The 7,052-nt window shown below is 35.3% G+C and overlaps 1 non-coding gene across 1 annotated transcript; it reads right to left on the bottom strand.

The window, feature by feature from the left end:
- Positions 1–466: 466 nt before the first annotated feature.
- On the bottom strand, positions 467–548 carry Trnal-aag. The gene has a single exon. It is a non-coding gene; the product is annotated as a tRNA-Leu (tRNA).
- Positions 549–7,052: the final 6,504 nt, after the last annotated feature.

Here is a 7,052-nt window from a genome sequence, read left to right on the forward strand (position 1 = left end):
CACACACTTTCTCTTTTATATATATAGAGATATATACCTATTGACTACAAAGACCCAACGATACTCTGTTATCTACTATGGGTTATTTGTATGGATGTATGCTTGTATCCTGCGACTTCCAGCAACTCGTTCTATGCCGTATGTTTGCCAACGCCGCGCTTTTCTTTTTATCAACTGTGAGATATTCTTAACTTTTGCTAGATGGAGCGTTTCGATTTCATAAAAATCGTAGTCAATTACCAGTGATCAAATCAGTAAACGTAGGGGGAAAATCGCACATTAGGAAATCTTTGCGAGTTCCCCACAGCAGCACTTTGGTGCAACGTTGGTCCAACGTTCGTAGATCCTCTGTGCTATCGTTCCGGCCAATTGCTACTTCAACTTCGCAATTTCCTGGTGATTGCCTAAAATGCAAAAAGTTTTTGAAGTAAAAGAACAAGTATGAGCACTTTATAAAAAGTTAATATGGCAGCGGTGGGATTCGAACCCACGCCTCCGGAGAGACTGGTGCCTTAAACCAGCGCCTTAGACCGCTCGGCCACGCTACCTTGGATGCGGATGTGGGAATTAAATAACATACTAAAATAATACCGGGAGTTGTGATCATTTCGGCGAAGCTACATATCTTAAAGTGCTATTTACAAAGAAGCTTGCCTTCCGGCTAGACTAATGAAATTAGGCGGTTTTAACGTTAACGTGTACTTTGACGAAGCTAAATATCTTAGTGTTGCTAAAGAAGCATGGCTTTAGGCAATAAAAATTTAATATGTTAGACTGCATATATATTATACATACTTACCTGAGTATTTATGTCCAGTTGTAATTGGATCACCGCCTATTTTCATTAGTTCGTCACTAACTTACTAATTAAAATAGGCGAAGCGAAGCTAAGTGTTTTAGAGTGTTGCTTAGTAAGAAGCATGGCTTCAAGCAATGAAAATTTAATTTGCCCAGTTTGTAATTGCATTGACTTACTGATGAAAAAAGGCGGTGATTACATAGTGGTTAAACTTTGGCTTTCCTTACCGCGTACCGGGGGTTACCTGTTCGATCCCCGCCCGGCCCGACTTATAACTTTTCAAATTGATGTACGTTTTTTTCAATTAAATATTACCTGCTCTAGCGGCGAAGGAAAACATCGTGAGAAAACCTGCATGCCTGAGAGTTAGCACTCCATAAAATTCCCAATTGCGTGTGAAGTCATTCATTGGACTTCGGCCTAAACTCTTCTCATTCCACATCACCAATTTACAAGCCAGACCTGGGAATCAAACCCAGGATCTCTTGAGCTTACTACTACACTACATCGGATGTCTGTAAACATACTTTTATATATGATGCAATATCCCGCAGGAACCCTTTATTTTCTATATATAATAAAATGTATCCTATGGCCGTCTCCAGGATACAAAATATTTTTATGCAAATCACCAAAATAAGTTAAGCGGTCAAGCCATATATAGCTAACTAATGCTTTTTTTTAAACCCCCGCGATCAATTTTTACCAGCATCTTTTCGGAATAAATATTATCCTATGTCTATCTCCAGGATACATGCTGTGATAATAATATCTAATAATAATTTATTCATAATAACGTAGGTACATTAAGATTTTATAATATAAAAAAGAATATCCTACCGGTAAGTGCATGCATAATTTACACAGTCGAAAACGTTATAGTATTAAAATTAAATTAAAGAAGTACTTAACAATTTCTTATAATTCTAATATATTCATAATTTAATGTCAGTAAGTGTTATCAGTTATCAGTTCAAATTATAATATGTAAATGTCTATTAAATAAATGTTGGCATGGAATTATGAATTGTCATAATATTATTCTCAGTTGAGGTCAGGACATCATGTCACATATGTATACCTACTTGCTGCTTGTAAGAAAAAAATGTAAAAAAAAAAATTAAAAAATATATTAAAAAGATGTTAATACAAATTAACAAAAAAAAACATAAAATAATACCATATCAATAATTGTAGAATACTTAGGATGTGTGTCGTTAGTAAAAATAATAAATTGAAATTACCAGTTATGTTGTTTTAATGCAAACATCAATATCGGTTCAATAGTTAAGCCGAACATAGGTAACAAAACAACAAACACACTTCCGCCCTTATTACACTAGTATGGATTATGATAGTAACCGGTTTCTCCTTTATATGAGCACGAGCCTTGTATTTAGGTCAAAATATTGACTAATCAAAACAACTATTGTGGTACGTACCCGAAATTAATTTGTGATTGGAAATGAAATTCAAATTCCCCATTCACCATTGAAAACCACAACCGTGAACACGTTCCACAATCCAAAGTTCTATTTTTCAGTATTTCAACACAGCGAGAACTCTCTCTAAAGCAAATCGACGTACGATTTGCTTAACACTCTAAACTTTATTTTTGATGTTTTTTCAAATGTGAGAATGGAAGGTTTTTATTTTTTATTTTATTTTAGTGGTAGATATTAAATTTTGAATATCAAATAAGCAAACATATTTCAGTTTTGAAAAGACTAGCTGTTTCCCACGACTTCGTTCGCTTTTGTTCCGGTTTTTAAATATTCGGAATCGTTTATTTTCCCGGGCTAAAAAGTATCTTTTGTGTGTCTCCAGGATGCGAGCTATCAATAAACTGAAATGTCTCATAGTTTCCTTTTTTATTTCCGCGGGAATGGTCCCGCGTGTTGTTAATTTCGTTGTTGTGATGGATGAAAAGTTACGTTCAGGATTCGATCGCTAAGAAAAATTTTATCAAAATCGGGAAAAAAGATGAGTCGAGCATAGCTAACAAACAAACTCACAAACAGACACATTTTTGTGATTTGTTTCAGAATGAAAGTTTTCCAGTCCGACTTTAGAAAGCTCAAAAAAGCAAGCTACAAACTAATGCAATTTTTATTTTTGTAGTAGCTAATTTATTCTTCTATGCCAATAATTCTTATCGGCAGCTGAGCCGAAAACGGGCGAAAAATGTTTTAAAAATCCTCTTGCTTACTAATAATAATAATAATAAATTAAGGTATAATAATAATAAATTAAGGTATACATACAATTAATTATGAAAATAATTAAGTATGAATATAATTGAAGCGATGATAGCGCAGTGGTAGGGAGCTCGATTTCGCTTTCGGGGGGCCGAGTTCGAATCTCTAACTTTTCTAAGATATTTGTGTTTTAAGTAATTAAAATATCAATTGCTTCAACGGCAAAGGATAACATCAGAAACCTGTTTGCCTGAGAGTTCTACATAATGTTCTCAGGGGTGTGTGGAGTCCATTAATCTGCACTGGACCAGCGTGGTGGACTACGGCCTTAAGTCCTTATTATAGTAAAATAATGAATTGAATTGTTTTTTATTTATTTTTATTAAATGAATATGGTAATAAACCTTAGTATCAGGAAATATAAACAAAAGGCATACGAGTATGTCCAACTGTTTCGATCATATTTCTTTACAACAGATATTTGACGAACATGTTGTCATAAATCCTTGAGCTATAAAATAAGCAAAGTTAACTTAATTTAAAAGTTACGTTAGTTAGTTGAACAATTTAGTGACACGAATTCCGGGAGCAGGCGATAAATTTCATCAAAACGGTCGGCATCCAAACGACCGTGCTAACGAAAAGTAAAATAAAAATAAAATTTGTAAAAAACTACTGCAGATTCAATATCCAATTTGCTGTTCCGGTGCATATACAAAATTCGTTTAAAAAAACTGAGATTGTATCTTGTTACAACAACATCAACAAGCAATCTAGAAAGTTAATCAAAGTTAACCGTCATCACGTGGACAGGAGACTGCATAATCAGAACAATACTATTAACAAAAAATATACTTGAACTAAAACAATATGACAAAATTAAAACAACAATATAAGTATGACTTCAAGCTTGAAAAATATTTGTTGTGCCGAACCAACATAACGTGGAGTAACGTAAGGGCAAGATGAAGAAGAATCATCAAGGCCATGTACAATGACCATTTCCATAATGAACCAATGTGCATGGGTCTCCTCTCTTATAGGGCATTTTGTGACAGAGCTCGTCTGGGGAAGTACCTACCTAGAATTTCCATACTCATTTTTAAATATGACCGAGCATGCATTCTACAGACAGGCGTAAGTGTTTGTTGAGTCTGTGAGAATAACTGTTTCCACGGATTTATAAAACCTGGACGCGAAAACGCGGGCATACAGCTAGTAAAAAAATTAAATTACACTTCTAATTTGACTTTTCTTTATCACGTCATCCTCATCATCATCATCATCATCATTAACTGGCACTTTTTAACACAAGCTTACTAAATTGTGATATTTTAAAATATGGTCGGGTTGCAGTATGCGAGCAAAATATTATGTTCACTGAAATCCTAATTAAACTTTACTTATCTTCTACAGTGAAGTAATATGCAGGGTTTTCATATCTATATTATATCTAGAGAGGTTCCACTTCTTATATAACTGGCTTAAGACGTGCTCTTAGTGAACTCCGTGAAATACTTCGGAGAAAGCCAAGTTTGCTACATTTGACCTCTTCGCTGAGACTTTAAATAATGTGTGGCAGAGCAAGCCTTCCCAAAGTAACTGAGAAGTTCGTACTAGCTTACAGTAAATTAACTGTTTAGTAAATTCCCTGTACTATACGATATGAAATGGTTCGCCTCTCGACCCGTTATTCTGCTTTGGAGTATTAATTTGTGCCGTGCTAAGTGTCTGAAGCTTAATTGTTTCTTGTTTATACGAGTATCGCCTTAGGCGAAGTTGAAAAACTTAAAACCGATTAAAACTTACTCTTAAACAAAACTGGTCTGGGATAACGACTGGTATTATTTAAATATAAATATAAATTACACAAAACATTTGTTAAAATTTCTGGACCCAAATCTTCTAACGCGAGCATTATTACTATAAAGTTAGCACTCTATATACTTATTAGAACCTCTTCCTCGGAGTTATTTGTTTTAAGTAATTAAAAATCACCTGCAGTCATACGAGTTCCCCATTATGTTCTCAAGGTTTTGTGAAGTCTACCAATCGGCACTTAGCCAAAGTTGTGGCTGCCTAAACCCCTTTCATTCTATGAGGAGACCAGTGCTCTGTAATGGGTTGTTAATGAGGATCCGGGGAAACCAGCAGTTCCCGTTAACAGCTAGTAAAAAATTCGACTTTGATCTTATATGCTACCGTAATTACTACGAAAATATTCTCATCTCTGTAATAATAATAGGCAGGCGTTTTGCTCGGTAAAAGCCACAGCCTGGTAAACTTTTTACTCTAGTTAATGAAGGCCTTAGACTATGCCAACACGGCGGGCATAATTTTGTAGTTAATTGAACGCCCATCACTACCGACTAATTACAGCAACCCGGCCCATTATTATTTAAGGTTCCATAGCTTGAAAACATTAATAGAATTGACAAAGTTATTTTTATGTCAAAAGGCATACTTTACAATAATATGTAGGTACTTACTTACACTACTAGCAGGCATATTCTATAGATAAAATCAGGCAAAAAAACCGGTGTTCGAAATTGATTTAATTTTACCGATATTTTTTATAGTCATTTAAAATATTGTTTGGGTGGGGATCAAACTCAGTCCTCCTTAAAGGGAAACCGAAGCCTTACCCACTAGGCTATGACGGCTTGATCCGAGTAATATAGTTTCTACCTCTGTCCGTTTTCAGGATACAAACTAAGTATGTTCCAAATTTCATAAAGATCGATTCAGTGGTTTTGCCGAACTAATAACAAACAAATAAACAAACATACACACTTTTGATTTTTAATATAGGGTTATAAAAAAAAAAACAGAAGTAAATTGGGTTAGCCATACCCTAAACAAGCAATCCCGCTGCCATCTTAGAGTGCATCACCACTTACCAACTTTTATTAACTTGTAGTAGAATAAAAATAAACGAATTTAAGTCCAGTGTGTATCCAGCTTAATGATACTGTAAACTATTGAAACTCCAAAAGTTAATCACTGTACAAGCGCGCAATTAGCGCTAATATGCGCATATTTAACACGACCGTGTTAAACTATACGCTACAACTATTTCCAGTACAGATACAGAGTTTCTGCTAACCGCCCGTGGCCGACAAGTCAAGTTGTTTGGAAGTAAACCTTTGCTGTAAAGTCGAATACGAGTTAAGTGTCGAAGCAATAATGAAGACGTTGTGATGGGCGCAGTTTTAAGTTGAACGCACATTGGGATGGGAGAGCGAAATGCGATATACCTACTGCAAATCATCAACAGCTTAAGGAGCATGAGCGAATATGTTTTGATAGGAACTGTGTACCTGGGTTTAGAAATAACCCGCCATTTTGACGTCAGGATGGCGGGTCAATTTATTGTGATGTTTTCTAAACATATGACAATGTGCGCTAATCCAAAGTTTAGTGCAATAACGCACATTTGCCGTTTATTTATCCTATACCATCATCATATCAACCCATTTCCACCATTCAGACCAATTATCCTGCATATTTTCGATCTATTTAGTAATCATACACCTGTCATTCTGACCGATACCACATTAAATAGCACATTTCTTGCGATGCTGACGCATTTTTAGCAAATACTGAGGGCTCCAGCCGATAACAAATCCTATTTTAAGATGCAGAAATCGGAGATTTATCGCGAATTCTATTTCATAGGTACGTGGTAGTACTAGTTACCTTTTACCGTCAAAGTCGCTTAGGTGGAGTGAGGTGATAAACACACGTACAGAAGAATTATAATATTCAAACTCTTGCATGCGGTCGTCGTTTTTTATGCATATAGAAGAGCGTCTGACTGCAATCACACCCGATGGTAAGTGATGAAGCAGCCTAAGATGGTGCGTGCTTGCCTTCGTCTGCGTTAATTACGGTTTTTTATAAATCCCGTGGAAACTGATTGTTTTCCTGAGTTTATTGGTTACTTAGTTAGGGCGTGAAGGAAGGACAAACAAACAAACAAACTTTCATATTTGTAATAATAGATTAAGGATATTAAGATTATTTTGTGGTCAAGCATTCTTGAATTTGTGTAA

Source organism: Pararge aegeria, chromosome 14, assembly GCF_905163445.1.
Source record: "Pararge aegeria chromosome 14, ilParAegt1.1, whole genome shotgun sequence".
Taxonomy (NCBI): domain Eukaryota; kingdom Metazoa; phylum Arthropoda; class Insecta; order Lepidoptera; family Nymphalidae; genus Pararge; species Pararge aegeria.